Source organism: Camelus dromedarius, chromosome 29, assembly GCF_036321535.1.
Source record: "Camelus dromedarius isolate mCamDro1 chromosome 29, mCamDro1.pat, whole genome shotgun sequence".
NCBI classification, from domain to species: Eukaryota; Metazoa; Chordata; class Mammalia; order Artiodactyla; family Camelidae; genus Camelus; species Camelus dromedarius.
In genome coordinates, this window is record NC_087464.1 from 17,487,378 (window position 1) to 17,506,541 (window position 19,164).

At 40.0% G+C, this 19,164-nt stretch overlaps 1 protein-coding gene across 3 annotated transcripts in view; it reads left to right on the forward strand.

Annotated features, from left to right (window-relative positions):
- PDE8A (phosphodiesterase 8A) overlaps positions 1-19,164 on the forward strand; it is a 117,138-nt gene that overhangs the window by 22,743 nt on the left and 75,231 nt on the right. The window lies entirely within an intron of this gene.

Sequence of the window (19,164 nt, forward strand, 5' to 3'; positions counted from 1 at the left end):
AAATTGCAGGATACATTTGGTTTATAGCTGGATATTATCTCTATATTACACAGGCTTCCTTTATTTCTTGAGTTGGAATGTTCCAAACCCTTTTGGAATTTGAACAGTTTGTCAAATTTACTGATTTTTTTAATAGCACCTCCATCTTGGGAAAAAAAATGCCACATGGTGTTCCTGAAGGAACGTTTGAGAGAATTATGTGGTATTCAGTAAAGCAATTGGAAATAACCTTTAAGTATTTAGGAATACTAAATACTTAAAGTTCAAGAAACTAATTTGCACAGCCAGAAGCTGTTAGCTCAGCACACAGACACCTCATGCTGCTGTGGTGACAAATGTAAACCCTGAAGGCCCACCCTGACTCATTCCTCTCAGAGTGTGGGGAACAGTGGAGGGTGGACAACCTCATCAGTAGAACTGCCCTCCATTGCTTGTTTCAAAAAAGATTTGAGGTGAAAAATACTTACTGTAGGATTAAAAAAGCGAACAGATAAGAGAATTGGGCCCACGGGAACACAGGGGTAGACTCATCACTTGAGTCAGGTGTCAGGTCATATGTGATAATGCTTGCCACAGGGACTTGCATGGTTGCCAGGGAGCTGGGTCACACATTTGGCTCTGAGCTTCCACAGCGTCCACAAATAGGAAAATAGTTCCAGAATTCCTGAGATTTAACAGAAGCTAATGACTCAGTAGAAGTGTAGCTTCTGAGCCCAGGCCTAAAGAAATCAGTCTCCTGGGCACTTCTAAAGGAACAAGGCTCTCAACAATGTTCCCACAGTAAATGTGGTGGTGAGTGTCCCTTAGTGCAAGCTGAGGTCACAGTGCTGGATGTGGAATCCAAGTCAGGCCAAAGTAAGTGGGCCCAGGCACCCTGATAATTTGATTTAGGAGTTAAAATTTAGTCTGGGAGAATGATACATTACCAGTTTTAAATCTTGGCTAATTTTATTTACATTTATTTGATTAGAAGTGAAGACCAATCTTTTTCCAAATTCTTATCAACCATTTGTAATTTCTCTTTCGTATATTGTTTGTTACTTTGACCATTTCCTATTAGAGAACTGGAGGGGTTTTTTTATTTGTATGGAATTTAAAAAAATTAAGAATGTTGTTAGTCCATTTGTCATTTATGGTAAATAACTTTTTGACCCTAATTTGCCTTTTAAATTGCTTATGATAAACCTTTCTGGATTGCTTATTGGAACGGGACAAGCGATTATGCTGGGAGTGGGAGCATGGGGTTAGGGAAGCTGGCTTGAGGAGGGGACCATCTGGAATAGTCCCTACCAGGAAGGGAGAAGGAGTGGTCATGGAAAGCGCCCTGGGCAGCACTTGGCACCCCGCTGCTGTTTGATGACATGCGTTTATCTGCCACTCTGCAAGGTTGTGTGACTCTGCAGCAGTGTTAGGCTGCTTTTGTGTGTGTGGGCATGAGCTGGACAGTTGGGTTGATCTGGAATTGAAGTTTTGCTTTTCTCAGAATGTCCCCTAGCTATTGACAAGGCAGACAAGGGAGCAAGAGTTTGGGTTTGACAGAAGTAGCAGACACAAGAAGAGGCCTTGGAGTCTAGGAGGACAGCTGAGATAAGGCCTGGTAGTCTCAGGTAAAGGTACAAGAGGTTAGTCCTGAGCACAGCATCTGAGGTGTAGAACTGCTCAGCACCATTAACTGTCACAGCAGCGGGCGGTGGCAGTGGCAGTGGCAGTGGCAGTAAGGACTGCAGAAGAAGCAGGCCACACAAGCACAAAGACAAGTAAAACTAATTCTGCTGCTGGAAGTCACAGTGGTGCCGGAAGGGCAGACTGAGGGGCCTCTAGTGCGCTGGTGGTGTTGCTTCTTGATCCAGGTGCTGGTTATACAGGTGTGTTCAGGTTGTGAAAATTCATCTTAGTACGCTTATGATATAGGCACTTTTCTCTGTGTTCAATAAAATGTAAAGAAGTGAAAGAGAGTGAGTGCACACTTTGGTGCCAGATCACCTGTTTTCAAACCTGCCACTTTATAGCTGTGGGACCTTGGGAAAATTATTTAACCTCTCTGTGTCTCAGATTTCAAGTCATGTAGAATGAGAATAATAATAGCACTTACTCTAGGAGTGCTGTGAGGATTAAGTGATCCATCCATGTCAAGCACTCTGAATAGTGCCTGCCACATAGTAAACATTCCCTATTAGTTATTGTTAATAATGGTTATTATTATAAAGGGAAGAGGTGTGAGCGAGAACTGATGAACTGGGCAGTTGTGGTCAGAGGAAGCTGGTGGAAATTCTGTCAAATGACGTCCTGGGTGTGACCGTGCAGTTGTGCCTGGGATGGGGTGGGGTGGACTGTGGGTCACAGTCAGAATTCAGTGGAGGGAACTGGGGTGTGATGGTGTCACCATATGAACCCTGATGTTGCCTAGGGCTTGAGGTGGAGAAGACTGATCTCGAGTCGTCAAAGCCCTTAATGAATGAACGTGGGTGGCCCATGGCATCGCACGGCGATGTGAGGCTCAGAGCGGGAGGGCTGTCTGGGAATGCCTGGGCAGGGGCCAGGAGCAGCCTCCTTCTGGTAGAGTGGTCTGGAGGAGGGCAGCTGTGGCCTTTGTGGAGTCTTATTCCAGGGCGTTCCCAGGAGTCTCTGTGTTGCACAGTTGGTGGCCCAGGGGGGTGTCAGGAGCCAGGTGACATTTGCTGTGTTGTGACAGTGAAATATAGGTTAATTACATCTGTCTCAGTGTATTTTCAGAATTCTTCTCTCAGTCTCCTGATACCTGTACTGGTCTGCCTGGCTCTCTGTCACTGCCTTTCAACTCGAGCCTTGGCTAGATTGGTTTTTGCCCCATCAGACTTTTCCTCCTCACTGTGTAGCTCACCCCCACCCCCCACCCCCAGTTCAGTTGGAGGAAACTAAAGTCATTCTAGTTCCACACTCTGGGACTCAGTCCCATTTCTAGTAACTGGCCCTTGTTGCTGCAGACGCACTCTAATCTCAGATTCCGCTGCCAGGTGTGGGCCTTGCTCTTGTATTCTATCTTGGCTCACTGCTGGTGCCCTGGCTTCCTCACAGCTGAGGCTACCTTTGCATTTGGCCATCCCCCTTTTCTGACGTCAGGCTCCAAGGATGAGGTCCTACCCCGAACCTCGCTGCCTGTCTGCCTGAAGCCTTTACTCCCACCTTCTCCCCACCCCACCCCATCCTGCCCTGCTTGCTGAGCGAGCCATCCACCTTTCGCTGATTCTCTAAAGCAGTGTCTGCCAGCATTGTTTGCTGGGGATACAGTGCTCTTCCTGACCGAGGGAGCCTCCCTCTCCCGCTGTCTGAGTAGCCAGGCACCTACTCCACCTTAGTGTGTCTGTGAGGCTGCCCAGCTGCCTCCTCCCAGGCCAGCCTGTCCTTTGTCTTTGGGGCTCCCGTTCTGACAATGGGCACATGGGAGGGACAGGTTTTGAGTCCTGAAAAAAGGAAGGAAGTGTCCTTCACACAACTTCTGCCCACTTTTCCTCATTCTTCCTGGGGTGCAGTGTGTGTGTGTGATGTTTTGTTGTTTGGGGGCAGGGATATTCAAAGTGGAGAAGGGTGGGAGAGTTGAAGAGTAACTTCTACTTTGTGAGTAGGCAAAGGAAGTCTTTTAAAAAGTCAACCTGGAGAGGCGTGGTAGGGTATAGCTCAGTGGTAGAGCACCTGCTTAGCATGCATGAGGTCCTGGGTTCAATCCCCAGTACCTCCATCAAAAATAAACAAATCTAATTAACTCCCCAACCCAAAAACAAAAAACAGACCAAAAAATCAACCTGGAAACGTTCTGTCTCTCTTCTCTCTACCTTTATTCTGTCTCTCTTCTCTCTACCTTTTGATATAATACTGGGAAACTATTTGGCAGTGTTTACTAAAGATGAACATATGCACAGTCCCTCACCCATCAGTTCTACTCCTAAATATGAACTCCACAGAGATGTTACGTATGTTCACCAGAAGTCATATACTAGAATGTTCGTGGCATTATTCATAATAGCTAAAAACTAGAAATAATCCCAAAGTCCATCAAAAGGAGAATAAATTGTGGTGTAAGCATATAAGGAAATACTCTGTCACAATGGAAATTAAAGAACTGTGTTCCATTTAACAGCATGGATGAATTTCATAAGCAAAGTGTTGAGTGAAAGCATCCAGACAAAAAAGATTGCACACTGTATGATTTGACTTCTGCAAAGTTCACAGTCAGTCTGAGTTCTGGTGTTGGGAGTCAAGATAGTGCTGACCTTTTGGGGAAGAGGGAGAGGTAGTGACTTGGAAAAGGACAGGAAGGCTTCTGAGTGTTGTAATGTTCTGTTTCTTTGCCTGGATGGTAGTTCTAAGGATGAGTTCATTTTGTGATAATTTAGCAAGCTGCACACTTAGGATTTATATTATTTTCAGTAAATATGTTAACCTTCAATAAAAATTTGTATTAAAAAACCTCAGTATTATACTTAATTCAGAGTTTTCATGAATGTATATGTCCCTTCTGGTCTCTAGGACTTGCCTGGCATGTGCTTTTGCCTCAATCTAAACTAGTCTTTTACTCCCTCTTCACTCGATTTTGTTTTCTTCCTTTGAATCTTCCTGATAAGCTGTCTTCTTCTCTTCCCCAAACACACAGGCTCCAGTTTTCCTATTGTATGCTCTGTCGGCACCGTGTCCTGAAGCCTAGCTCTGATTCTGCGTCTCTGTGGGTATTTGCTCGCCTCTTCTCCTGATCTGTAAGCTCCAGGAGGGCAGAGGCTGGGCCTATCTGTGCCAGCCATTGTCTCCAGGGCTGCCCCAGTGCCCACATCCATTGGTAGTTGTCAAATGAATGAACAGAATGGACTGACTTTAAAGGCAGCAGCCTTTCTTCTCTCCACCCTTTTCAACTTTTAGTTAGGGGAAGTGCGAGCTTGAAGGAGCCACAGGATTAAAGTCCCTGTGAAGTTGCGTGGAACATTTTGAGATTACGGTGACTTTAATAACCTTATAGTGTGACCTGTAGGAAGACTTCTCAGCTGAAAGAATAAAGCTGTGTTGGCTAATCAATCAGTGTCCCTTAACCCAGTTCTGTATTCTGTGCCCACTAGTCATCTTCTTGAGAACAAACAGTTTATATATGATGACTTCATTTGTTCTGGCTTTTCTCATGACAATCCTAAGGTCAAGCCTATTTTAAGCCTGAGAAATATGTCCTGGAAGTTAGTTCCAGAGTCCCTATTTCCTTTTTCTTTCCTTAGTATCGAAATCTTGGCTGTCCTCCCTATCCCCTCCCTCCTGAACTGTTCTCAGAAACAACTCTGAAAGCAATGTAAATATCTTCTATGTTGATTTGTTGTGAGCTTCAGTTCTTTTTCAACTAGACGTGGGAAAATGGCATGTTCTCCTTTACCATTCTAACCCACAGAATTAAGCCAGAGGCTGTGTTCAGATTGACCCAGAAAGAAAAGGGTTTAAGACAGTACATTTACATTTAGGCTTCATTTGTTGGATGATTTTTGTAGGTTTTTTCCCTTCTGGTGTAAAGTGGTCAGAAGATGGGTGTTGGAGCCAGATGATGCCAGTCGTCCAAATCCTAGCCCTGCCACTCCCTGCCTGTTGACCTCTGGCAGGCCACATAGCCTCCCTGGGCCCAAGCTTTCTTCGTGTTAAATGGGGATAGTCATCAAGATTTGATTACATGGTGAATATAAAACAGTCTGTTCACTGCCTAAAACTTATAAACACTCAATAGACAGTAGTTACCTAAAATGGAAGATTCAACTTTGTGTTAGAAAAAGAATGGTTTTAATATATAGTATCTATTAGATGCTAAAAAGTAGATGTGGGCTTTCTTTTTAAGAATGTATTTGTAAATTAATTTTGATGACTTCTAAATGATTACATGATACTTAATTATACAATTTACCCTTGGGAATAAGGAAGGAAACACAGCATCATTATATTGGTTTGTATAATATCCACCCCCACCCCTCATTCTTAACTTGGAAAACAAAAGAGTAATAGAGAATTTTGCAGAGTCTGATCTACTGTCAACTCTAATAATCATTTCCTGAAGAATAGTCCTACCAGAGTTGCACAGAAATCTGGGATGTGAATTAGAACTTTGAGCTCTTGTCATTTTTTCCCTTCATTCAGCAATTTCTGGCTGCTTAGGGTTAAGGGCTACACTAAATGACGCTGCATTTGCTGTTGAGGATAAGGGAGGCAGAGAGATGTTTTTCAAGGGATAGAGATGGTATTTACACATCAAATTTATAGGTTTGGACCTTAGAAACTTTGGTCCTAAAGGGCTGGATGAGAAATTGTAAGTTCAGAGGGCTTCGAGATGTGGTAGAAAGAACAGGCTTTCTGTATCCTGCCTGTCCTGCTGTGCAACTTGAACAAGTCAATTTTCTTGCTTTTTATTTGCAAAAAAGGAATAATAAATTCTACCTTATAGAATTTTTTGAGGAAATTCACCAAGATAACATATGGTAATCTTTTCCTAAGAGACAGTGAGAAGTGTGTGAAGGAGTGAGGTTTTATTAGCTCTTTCTTCCTCTCCTTTAATTTAATCTGTTGTCTACTCTGGCAAGCATAAAGGAATTTTGTTTAGAGGATTCTCTGTAATTAGCTGACTTTTAACTTCGAAATATTTTATTGTGGAGAATTTACAGAAGTAGAGAGAATAGTGTTAAATTTGTTGCATAACAAACTACCCTGAAATTCTGTGAGCCAGGAATTTGAGAGCAGCCTGGCTTGGTAGTTCTGGTTCACAGTCTCTTGTGAGGTTGCAGCCAGGTGATGGCTGGGGCAGCAGTCATCCAAGGGCTTGACTAGGCCAGAGGATTTGCTTCCAAGGTGATTCACACACAAGGCCGACCAAGTTAGTGCTGGATATGTTGGGATGGGGGCTCATTTCCTCTCCATGTGGGCAGTCTTCACTGGGCTGCTCAAGTATCCTCAGGACATGGTGTCTAGCTTCCCAAGAAAGCAATCTAATAGGCCAAGACAGAAGCTACAGTGCTTTATGACCAAGTCTGGGAACTTGTATATGATCAGTTCTGCCATATTTTATTGGTTACCTAGATCAGCTCTGATTCACTGAAGGAGGAGACCACACAAAATCTTGCGAAGATCATCACATCTTTAATTTATTAATGGTTGCAAATGGTAATATTTTAATCTTATCATTCTCTTTTCATTTAATACTGAAATACTCCTTAGAGAAATTTCCTCTCATTAGCTATGTGATAAAGGTTGAACAGCACAGGTAGGATAGATGCTTGTCTCTTGCCCTCCTTTTATCAGTTTTCAGAATAATAACTTGATTCCTTTAGCACCCTTCCAAGGGGACCAGTTAAATTTTATTTAATTTTTTTTGAGAATCATTATGAACTCAAGGATCTTAATATATTTGATATGTTTCAATCTTTTGTACTTGTTATCTATTTTGTGGTCCACATATTACATCCCTTTTAGGTAAATGGTAGCACATATACATGCTATTCTTTTTTTAATTAAAAATATTTATACAATTTTTAAAGGTTACTTTCCATTTATAGTTATTACAAAATAATGGCTTTATTTCCAGTGTTGTACAATACATCCTTGAGCCTCTCTTATACCCAGTAGTTTGTATCTCCCACTGCCTCACCCCTTTACCATACATACTACTCTTTATTTTACTTTTTTCACTTACCATATTCTTAAGATCACCCCATAGTTGTATGTGGAGGAGTTCATTTTTTCTTTGAAAACTGAGGTATAATTTGTACACTCACCCTTTTAAAGTGTACAATTAAGTGGGCTTTTTAGAGTATATTCACAAAGTTGTGCATCCATTACTACAATCTAATTCTAGAATGTTATGATTGAAGAAACCCTGTACCCATTAATAGTCACTCCCTGTTCCCTCTTGTCTCTTCATCACTCCCACTGGAACCTCCCAAGCCCCTGGCAAACACTAATCTACTTTGTCTCTTTGGATTTACCCATTCTAGACGTTTTATTTTAATGGAATCAATACTTTCTGGCCTTTGCTGTGTCGAGCTTCTTTCACTAGCATAATGTTTTCAAGGTTCATCCATGTTGAATTTGAATCAGTTTCTCATTTTTTTTAGTGGCATACTACTCCACTGGCTTGATCTACCATACCTTAGTCAACCAGACTGTACCGTTGAACATTTGGGTTGTTTCTAGATTTGTTATAAAATGACCTTGTGTATTGTCTTTTTTTTTTTTTTTTTTTTTTTTTTTGCCACTGTATCTTTGGGATAGATTCCAATTTGTAGGATTGCTGGGTTAAAGGATAAATGCATATGTAATTTTGCTAGGTATTGCTGAATTCCCCTCTATAAGGGTTGTACCATTTTGCCTTTTCTCCAGCAGTGTATCAGAAAGTATCTTTCCCTACTGCTTTGCCCCAGAGTAGAATTTTGTGATAGTTCACTATAGTCTTAATTGACATTTTACTTACATTTCTCATAGAATGATTGAAATTCATTGAAGATCTGTCTTTTCATATGTTTAAAGGCCATTTGCATTCCCTTTAATGTGAATTATCTGTTCCTATCTCTCTAGACCATTTTGCCAAAGGGTTTATCTTTTTCTCCATTTTGGATGCCTTTTCTGCATTGCAGATTTTTCTTTTTCCCATTTCTTCATTCCCCTTTTTACCTTGCTTAAGGTGACTTGTCATGCAAATTGTAAAAGTTTTATGCCATTAATTTTTAACAGTATTTTTCCTTATTGCTTCTGGAGTTTGAGTGATAGTGGGAATGTTTCCCTCACTCCAAGATTATAAAATATTTACCCATGTACATAATCCTGGTTTATTGTGTGAAGAATTGGTCCAATTTTATCTTTTTTCCCCATATAGCTATCAAATTATTCCCAGCATCATTTATTAATGTAATAAGTCTGTTTTCCCCCACTGACTTGAGAGACTACCATTGTGATAAATTAAATTCCATCCACAATATGTTTATTGTATAACCTCTTGATTTTCTGATTTATAATATTTTTCCATCAATTCTTTTGAGTTTTCCAGATCCCATTTCTGGATTTTCTAGTCTCTTCCATTAGTTTGTATTTCTAATTGTGTGCCATTACTAGACTCTTTTAATTATAAAGGTTATAATTTTTTTTAATTAAAGTATAGTTGATTTACAATATTATGTTAGTTTCAGATATACAGCATAGTGATTCGGTTATTTTTTCTGATTGTATTCCATTATAGGTTACTATGATGTGTTGTAATATCTGGTAAGAATGGCTGTCCCTCATTTCTTCCTTTTCAGGGGTCTCTTGGTTATTCTTGCTTATTTGTTTTTATTGATGAACTTTATAATCAGCTTTTCTACCCCTGGAAAAAAAACTTGAAGGTATTTTTATTGGTGCTGTGTTAAATTTATAAATTAGTACAGGAAGAACTGACATCTTTATGATATTGTATTTTCTGTCCAAGAACATGGTATGTCTTTCCACTTGTTGAAGTCTTGTGTTTTTCAGGGGTGCTTTTATATTTCTCCTTATAGAGGTCCTCCTTATTAAGCTTATGTTTAGGTATTTGGGGTTTTTTTTTTTTTTTTTTGCTTTTCTAAGTAGCGTTGTCTCTTTAATTATATTTTATAACTGAATTTCCCTTGTTATAAATGAAGCCTATTGGTTTTGGATATGTTTATTGTATAACCTGCTTAATTTTCTGATCTGTAGTATTTTTTCCATCAATTCTTTTGAGTTTTCCAGATACACCATTATATTATTTGTAAATACTATTTTATCTCTTTTTCCCCCTGAATTCTTAGATTACTGATTGCAGTCTCTTATCTAACTGCGTTAGATAGTATCTCCAGTACAGTGTTTAAAAAGTGGAGAAGATAGTGTTTTGCTTTCAACATAAAATAGTGTTGTATTTCTAGTGTGTCAGGAAATTTCTAATTTTTCTCCTTTTTCTCCATTAAGATTTAGCAGACTTTTATGTTGAGAAAAGGTGCAGTGGAAGGAAATTACATGGAGAGAGTTGGGGGGGGTGTTTTGTTTTTTTTGCTTCTTTTCAAAGTGTGGGTGAGATATACTCAAGGATGGTGGTAGTAAATATGATCATCTCTGCTCTCAACTTTATAGTATAATATCTTAATCATTTTCTCAATAGTTGATAAAATTTCAGTGGTTATTTTCAACTATTTGATGACAAGGAAAATATTTAATATATAAGTGATTTAAAAGTAGTAGAAAACTGTTACTATATAATTCTAATTTTGAAAACAATCGCATTAAAAAAAAAAAAGATGAATGAGTGTTTAAAAAATGAAACCCCAGAGGCTTTACCATCTTACGTCATTACCCTCTCAACCCCTAGTTTCAGGTTTTGTTATGGTAGGTGCAAAAGGCATTGGAGGCCTTCCACACCATCGAGTAAATGCTCCACTGACACATGTCACTTCAGCTTACAGTCTTCTGGGTAGAACTAGTCTCATGGCTTAACTGCAAGGGGTGGGAAGGGCAATCCTCCTGTGTGCCAAGAAAGAGAACCAGATATGGGTAAGCATTATAAATCCCTGCCACAGTCTAGAACCTTTTTTGGTGCTAATTCTTTAATGTTTTCCGTTTCTCCTATGGTATTGAACTGTTCTGATTTTATCTACTTTTATAAATTTCAGTTTGTTTCTAGAAAATTGTTGATTTTATCAAGATTTTAAAATATATTTGCAACATATATTATCTTAAGCATGGTTTGCTGGGTGTTTCAAAATGATTATTTTGATTATATCTCAGTAAAGCTAGGGGAAAAGCTCCAATCACTTTGGCTGCTGGGTGGGAAATGAATTATAGGGGCACAACAGTAGTGGTGGGCTAACTAAGCAGAGGACTTCTGCAGCTATCCAGTCAAAGAGGTAGTTTGGGTTTGGTGGCAGCAGTAGATGTAGAGGGATGTGGGCAAACGTGATATATTATTTGGGGAGGTAGAATCTGTAGTGGGGTTATTCAATAGTCAGGTAGGCAGACTGTTTCCAACAGTTTCAGGGCAAGGTAAGGAGTTTGTTCCAGGTGTAAATCAACACACTAATTTCTTCATCGAGAATATCTTGCTGTTAAATTTTTTGTGGTTGAGTCATTCTGGCTTAAAGTCTTTATTTCACTGTGGGCTAGTACAAGTGGATCCATGGACCACACTTTGAGCAGCACCAATCTCTAGCATTTTTTTCTTAATGCCACAATTTACCTAACCAGTCTCTTACTGTTGGACATTTAGATGGTTTAGCACCTCTCCTCCACATCTTTTTTACTTATTAGAAATAAGTAACAGTGCTTTAAATTCTTGTTTATATAATTAGGTATTTATTTCTTATGATTTCTTTAGCATAATTCCTGGAAATAGAATAAGGGTTTTGAAATATGTTGACAAATTTTTCTCCGGAAAGGTTGTACCCACTTACAGAGCCATGTTTTTGCCATCACTGAGTTTTTTCAAGAAATTTTTGCTAATTAGATGACACATAGCAAGTCATTATTTGAATACGTATTCAGTTGATTACTAGTAAGACTGAATGTTTTCCATGTTTTTTTGGTGATTGATATTTCCTTCTCTGCTAATAATTTATGTTCTTTGATCATTTTTATTTTGGGATATAAATACCCTTTATGTTAAGGATGTTTGCTCTTTGACCCTATAATGAAAATATTTTTCTCCATTTTAGAAAGAGACTTTCATTTTTTGTGTCCTAGAGAGAGGTTCTATTTAACAGTGTCAGCAGCATGGTTACTTGAGTGGAGTGTGGTCAAGGCTCTCTGAGTCCTTGTCTAAGGAGGCTGCCCTCTGAGGCAGCAAAATCACTGCTGATCCACCATGTTGGGGTGAAGGCTTTGGTGTGAGGAATTTGGGAGTTAAAAGTTCCTGTGTCTGGGAAATGTGAATGGGTGATAGATATTAAGAGATCATTTTTAATTTTGTTAGATGTAATAATGGAATTGTTTTTGGGTATAAACACACACACAAGCACACACAAGTGTTCAGGGGTGAAAAATGTCAGAGATTTGCTTTAAAACACATAGCAGAAAAGGGATAGATGTAGCAAGTATGTCCAAATTATGATAATTAATGAATCTGAGTGGTGGGCATATGGAAGTTCACTATACCATTCTTTATTTTTGTGTATGTTTGAAAATTTTCATAAGGAAAAATTTTCAAAAGGCGCTTCTTGGGTCTTTGCAAGCCTTTTGGGAATTTTTCTTTGGAGTGTCTAGGATTCTGTTTTTAACCCCTTTCTCCCCGCACTCTGTAGGTGATGTGTAGATCCATACCACAAGTGGACTCTCCATTTAAGTCAGCAATGAATCAAAGAAGGAGGCTCATTATTGCCTTTTATTTAAATGTCTGCATGTCTCTGTTTATTTTGTAAGTGCCTAATCTGCCAAATGAGAGTGAAGTCCTTCACTGAAGTTGTGGTTTTGGCCAATTTCTCCTTGTATTTCTCACAATTCTGGGCTTTTAAAAAAACTGATTTTTAAAATTTTGGTTTATTTCAGACTAACAAAAAGGTTGTAAAAATATATATTTTACAAAGAATTCCTGCATACTCTTCACCCAGATTCCCCAAATGTTAACATTTTAGTGTGTGCCTTTATCATTTATTCCCTTTATCCATTATTATTATTATTTCCAGAACCACTTGAAAGTAAGTTGTAGATGCCTTTTTACTCCTAAATACTTTAGTGTGTATTTCCTAAAAACAAGGACATTTTCTATCATCAGTAGTTAGTGAAATCCTGAAATTAACATTGGTACAGTACTGTTATCCAATCCATAGACGTTATTCAAATTTCATCAGTTGCCTCACTAATTTCCTTTATAGCCAAAGAAAAAGTTGTTGTTATATTTTCTGATCTAGGATCCAACCCATGATCACACATTTAGTTATCTTGTCTCTTTAGTTTTCAATCTGAGATAGTTCCTTGGTATTTGTCTGTTGGGATCTAGACTTTTTTGAAGAGTACAGTAAATTATCTTGTAGAGTCTTCCTTATTTTAGGTTTGTCTGATGTTTTCTTACGATAGATGCAGGTTATGCATTTTTGGCAGGAATACCACAAAAGTGGTATTTGTGGTATTCTGACTGCATCATATCAGAAGGCACATTATGTCCCTTTGTTCCATTACTGGTACTATTCACTGTGATTCCTTGATTCAGATGTTATCTGCTGGGTTCCCTGATTTTCCCTTTGAATATCTTGTGGGCAGATATTTTGAAACTATGTAAATATCCTTTTTTTTTAAATTAAACTTTCACCATCTAGTTTTATTATCCATTAATGATTTTTGCCTGAAACATTTATTACCATGATAGTTACCAAATGGTAAGTGTAAATGCTGGGTACCATGTTTTGACCTTTTGTTTTTCAGCCACTTGAGGTCTGTCTCAGCTCTTTTTAGTTGAGATTAGAGCTCAGCAGTGGTCCAGGCACATGGGAATGGCAGTTCTGTTATACCTCCTTAGAGAGGACTGGTTGGGTCCGGTTCTTAGCCCTGCTGCATGGTTGGGCACCAAGCTGCCTATGCCTGTCTGCTGTCCTCTTAGCTCCAGTACCAGTCCACGGTCAGGGCAGCTATGTCTGGATACTGGGAGCTGTGTCTGGTTGATATGATTTGTGACACAGACATGACACGGATTTTATCAACTAGAATAAACTAGCAGAGGGTGCTTTTTTTCAGAAGACTGTATGGCATGGTAGCACGTCATGGATTTATGTCTGGTGGGGTCAAGGGAAGATGTGTTCATTTTGTTAAAATGGAAGCTATATGAGCATGTTAACATGCTAAAGGGGATGAGTCAGTAGAGGAGAGATTAATGATTAGGACAGAGGGGACTATTATTGGGATCCTTGAAGAGGGAGGCCTAGGGTGGTAGAATTAGGTCTGGGCAAGAGGATGGACACTTCTTTTAGGAAGGCTTTGGAAGGAAGGACGTGAGCATGGAAGTGAACACCATTGTTTTTGTAGGTTAGGAGTAGGCACAAATATTAAGGAGTTATTGCCTGATTGCCTCATTTTTCTTTATGAAATAGGAGTCAGGTCATATTTGGAGAGTGAAGAGGTCCTATCCTAAGAGTCAGAGGGTTTAGACCTTGAGGACATCACAGAATAGGGAGAGAGTTGTGAGGAATAAGAGCTACCTGGGTTCATAGAAAGACTTCCAAGCAGCTGGTGGTAGAGACCATGAATTTTGGGTACCCTCAATTTGTAAGGCTGTGTGATGATCTCCAACAGCACACAGGAGCCCAGGTATAGAAATACAGGAAATGAACAGTTGCATTGATTGGAGCATGTGGCTTTGCCACTGATTGTGTTAGAAAGGCAAGAGGAGGTAGGAGAGTGGAAGGTAGGATGGGAGGGTAGAACTTCGGAGAGGTAGTTTAAGTAATGGATTGTGTGGTCTGTATAGGATGGGATTGGTGGTGAATTGGGAAGAAAGAAGAGTGAGAGGATTGGAAGTCAGAGAATTAGAAGAGGAGGAATACGGGTTCTAGAGAGCTGGCAGTTTAGGCGTATTGGTCAGAGAGGTAGGATATTGGAGTTTAGCATTTCCAATGTGGGACAGTTCTGGCTGTTGACGGGCTGGCATAGAGCAGGGTGGAGGTAAAGAACACGGGGTCATAAGGGAACTTGTTGAAGTTGCCGGATGGGTTATTTACATGGATGTTGACACTTCCAAGTAATGCATGACAATGGTGGAGGTAGGGAGGGTGACTCTGTTCCAGGTGTTCAGGGAAGGAGGGAGAGCTGAGCAGGAATGAAGCATGATAGTAGAATAGCGTCGACAACCTTAAGGGAAGGTGGGATTTTGTCTGCCAAGGGATCAGAGATGGTTGGATCTGAAGGTATGCTGGGACTAGCGTCTGCAGGCCTCTAAAGATGCATTTCCAAAAGTTGGTCACTGAATCTTTGCTTATATTATTTCTTCTTCCTGTAGACCCCTTCCCTACCTGGCTAACTCCTGCTTGCCCTTGATGAATGAGGTTTGAGATCACATCTTTCAAGAATCTTTGTTGAACCCTCTGGTCCATGCTTAGTTCTAACTTAGCAGGTGGCGCACTGTATGGTCTGTTGTTCTTTCCTCTATAGACTGTATCTCTGTGATGGAGGGAGGGCCTGTGTCTTTGTATCCCTGGTGCAGTGCCTGGCATGTGTTCAGTTGAATGTTTGAAATGGCTGTTTAGTAAGTGAATTTAGTCCAGTTTATTTCTCTCCCTAATGGGTCACTTTTCTTTGTCAGCTCATTTTGAATCTTTTTTGAAGTCACATGACCCTTTCTTAGTTTGGCCTTAGCCAAGTTCCATGCAGATGAATGGGCTGTTTCTTAGTGACCAACTAATTTCTGAGAGGGCCACAGTCCATCTCTTCATCCTGCTTAGGCTTTTGTTTTTGTTTCATTAACCTCACTTTTGCTCTCCTCTACTTATTATAGTAGAAGAGACAAAAAGAAACTAATTAATACTTACACTTCCCCAGTTACCCCAAATTTCCCAACCTGTTTGTCTATGCATTCATTTTCCCATTGATTCTCACTGAGTACCTACATGCCAAGGAGAAATCAGGACTTTTTCTGTATTTCCTATGAGTCTTATGCTGGTGCTCACTGGCTTAAATGTGTCAGTAGGCCTGGTGCCACTGTCAAATGGTGGTGAGTTGCCCTTTTGAATGTGGCTTTAGTTTACCAGTTGCCCCAGACACAGTTTTTCAGATACCTAATGACCTGTGTGCATTACACGTTAAAGAATGCATCGAACCGCAGTACATCTAGATTAAAAACAAACAGAAAACTCAAACCAAATTTATCTGAGGTAGCAGTACAGTATTTTCTATTATAGAATAGGGGAAGACATGTGTAAATCAGTTAAGTTAGTTAGGCTTTTTCAGTGCTTTCCAGTTCTCCTTTCTGGTTGGTCTTTTACTGACTGTCTCAAGCTCAGAGGTGTTTGTCCTTGCTTTCGTGGTCACCAACAATGTACTGCAGACATGCTCTTCATATCCCAAGGCCACCGGTAAGTCCTGGATCAGACCTGTTCTCCTTGAAGTCACCTGAACTCTGACTTGAGGGTTCCCCCGCCCCTACTCCCACCCTCTCTGATCTGGACCTTTCCTTTCAAGGGGCACTTCTTTGAGGCCAGTTCTGAGAGAGGACCCACTTCCACCAGGAGGGAGCACTTATAGAGCTTCCCTCCCCTTGGGGGGTTTCCTCAGAGCTCCCATTCCCAGGCTGTCCTTCCTGGGAGTCCTATCCTAGTCATGAATTTCCTGTTTTTTTCCTCAAGGCCAGTATTACAACATTAGTATAACTAGTGATATTTAAGAAAGAAAAGCTGGATTAACCAATTACAGTTAAATTCTCTGGCCCCAGACCTGCTGGACACTCTCCATTCACCAGAAATGCTTCTTACTCCCCCCTCCCTTTTTTTTTCTTTAAAGAATCTGCTAATCCTTAACAGATTAATCTGAGTTTATATTTAGATGAAAGTTATCCATTAACAGAAAAGTCTGAAACTATAGATAGGGCTGAAAGCACTGAAAGTGGATAGAAGTAAGTAGGGAGCTTTTAGACCAGAAGGTTTTTGTGGAGACCTTAAGTATCTGTTTTGGCAGATGGTTATGCAGGGACGTTGGACCATCTTTCGGAAGCTAGGAACACCTTTAGACTCTGGCCAGAACAACGTTATCCACCTTTGCGCTTCAGAGCTTGGCCCCAGTCTTAATTAAGCCTTTTTGATGCTGACACATCTATATGGGGCCAAACACCCTACTGTCTCCCTTACCCCATCCCACCCATTCCATCCATTCCCAGTGACAACAGTTTGAACCTGTCTGGGTGTGCAGAGACTCAGCGGGAACTTGGTAGGTTTGAATGCCAGGCTTCAGATACTGAATCAGTGTCCTCTGAACCAGTGTCTGTCGAACTGCCCTAATGGATCATGACATCAGTTTTGCAGATTATGCTGAGGACTGCTGTTCTAGTTATTATTGCTGTGCAACCAACCACCCCAAACTTAGTGGCGTTAAACTGCAACCGTTTTATTATGCTCATGGATTCTGGACCAGGAATTTGGATGGGGCATGGTAGGGAGTGACTTGTCTCTGTTCCAGGATACCTGGGGCCTCAGATGGCAGGGAGTGTTTCCAGTGGCTGGGGGTGAGAGAACCATTTGGAGGCTCCTTCACAACTAGTGTCTGGTCCCTGGGCTGGGATGCCTTGAAGGCGGTGGGATAAGCTGGGGCTGTTGACCAGAGCACCTATATGTAGCCTCTCTGTGTGGTTTGGACTTCTCACAGCATAGTGGATGGTTTTCCAAGAAAGTGGGTTCCTAAAAGAAGTATCTAGAGGGCAAGTGTTCTCTATTGGCTGAAGCAGTCTTGAGCCTGCCCATATTCAAGGGGAGCAGACAGGGTGAAAACATGTGCGGCTATCTTAAAAACTACTAGAGATTATTTTAAATTGACCTGAAATATAAAATAAAGTGCCTCATGTAGCAAGAAGTACTGTTGTGAAACCTGTGCTTTGGTTATGTGTGTCTGTATGCCTGGTTCATGATGTAACGTTTTTCTTACTGTGGGCTACATTTTTTTTTTTAAAACACTGCTTGACTGTAATAATATCTAATTTGGTTTATGAACACCGCATTTTATCTCTTAATACCTCAGTTAAGAGGTTACTACGATGTAGTTCTTAGTCACTCATAAAGATGAAACCCTGAGGAATTGATTGTCATTTGCCTGTAAGGCCTTTCCTTTTTGGATCCATTGTTATCACCCACCAGGAGACCCTTGAGACCCCATTAGAGAGTCACCACACTTCCCAATGGGCTGTGGTCTGGACTGGCAGCTAGAACTTCCCTAGAATTTTAATCTAAGCTTTGCCAGTCAGGTTCCTAAAAAGAGTTGCAAACAGATGTGAAATGAAGAGTGCATACTTCTCTTTGTAGATGATTAAAAAATATTTAAGGGTCTGGAGGCTTAAGAATGACCCATAAAATAGAGAGAAAGCTACCCTCTCTGAGGAAGGTGGTGTTTGAAGTAAAATGGTTTCAGGAGACATGTCCCATCATCAGTGTTCAGACCACAAGGAAACAGAGATCGGGGTCTGTTGAAACAATCTGCTTTCCTCTCCCTCCTCCCTGTAGGTACTTCTATCCTTTCAAGGAAATGCATAAATTGACTGAGCAGTGACATTCACTGTCATCTTACAAAACATGGTATCGTACTGTATGTGTGGAATAGTGCCATAAAAGGACTAAATATTACCCATATATCTTAGAAAATTTACATAATCCTATGTTTTTATTTCTCAATGTGTAAATGATACATGTTTACTTTAGCAAATGAGAAAACACAAATAAGCAAAAATAAAAATCATCTGTTATTTTATGTCTGAGAGAAAATCACTGATGTTTTTTGTTGTTGCATACCTTTCCTGTCATTTTTCTGTGGAGATATATATATATATATATATATATATATATATGTATATACATACATACATATATATATACACACACACACACATATAAAATAAATGATGGGCTCTTGCAGTACCTTGTTCTGAAACCTGCTTTTAAAACTTACATTAACACATTCTATGTCAATTAATATACTTCTGTTATTATAAACACTTTATACCATTACATTGTATAGAGGTAGTATTTAACCACATTTCTGGCTGACAACATTTGGCACTAATAGACAATGTTATGGTGAACCTCCATATAATTAAATCTTTTTTCCCCACACTATAATTAGTCTTAATTTTTTTTTGAGCAAATAATATATGCACATGGTATAAAATACCATGATTTCTCTTTAGGAGGTGTGTGTATATATATACACACACACACACACACACACATACATATATATATATAAAACTTGAACTGCTAAATTATAGAGTGGTGAACATTTAAAACACTTTGTACTGTTAAACTGTCTTTTACAAATGTACCAGTTTACTCCTACCTACCAAAAGTGTTATCTGTTCGAGCATTTGACAGTTGGGGGGAAAAACTCATTTCTTGCCTGCTTAATTGTGTGATTTATTTGGGTTGTAGCCTCCTCTTCGCCCTTTTTGCCTCTCAAAATCCTGCCTGTCCTTCAAGGCTCATCTCAGATCCCACCTCCTGCCTGACCCCTCCCGGCACAGCTAAG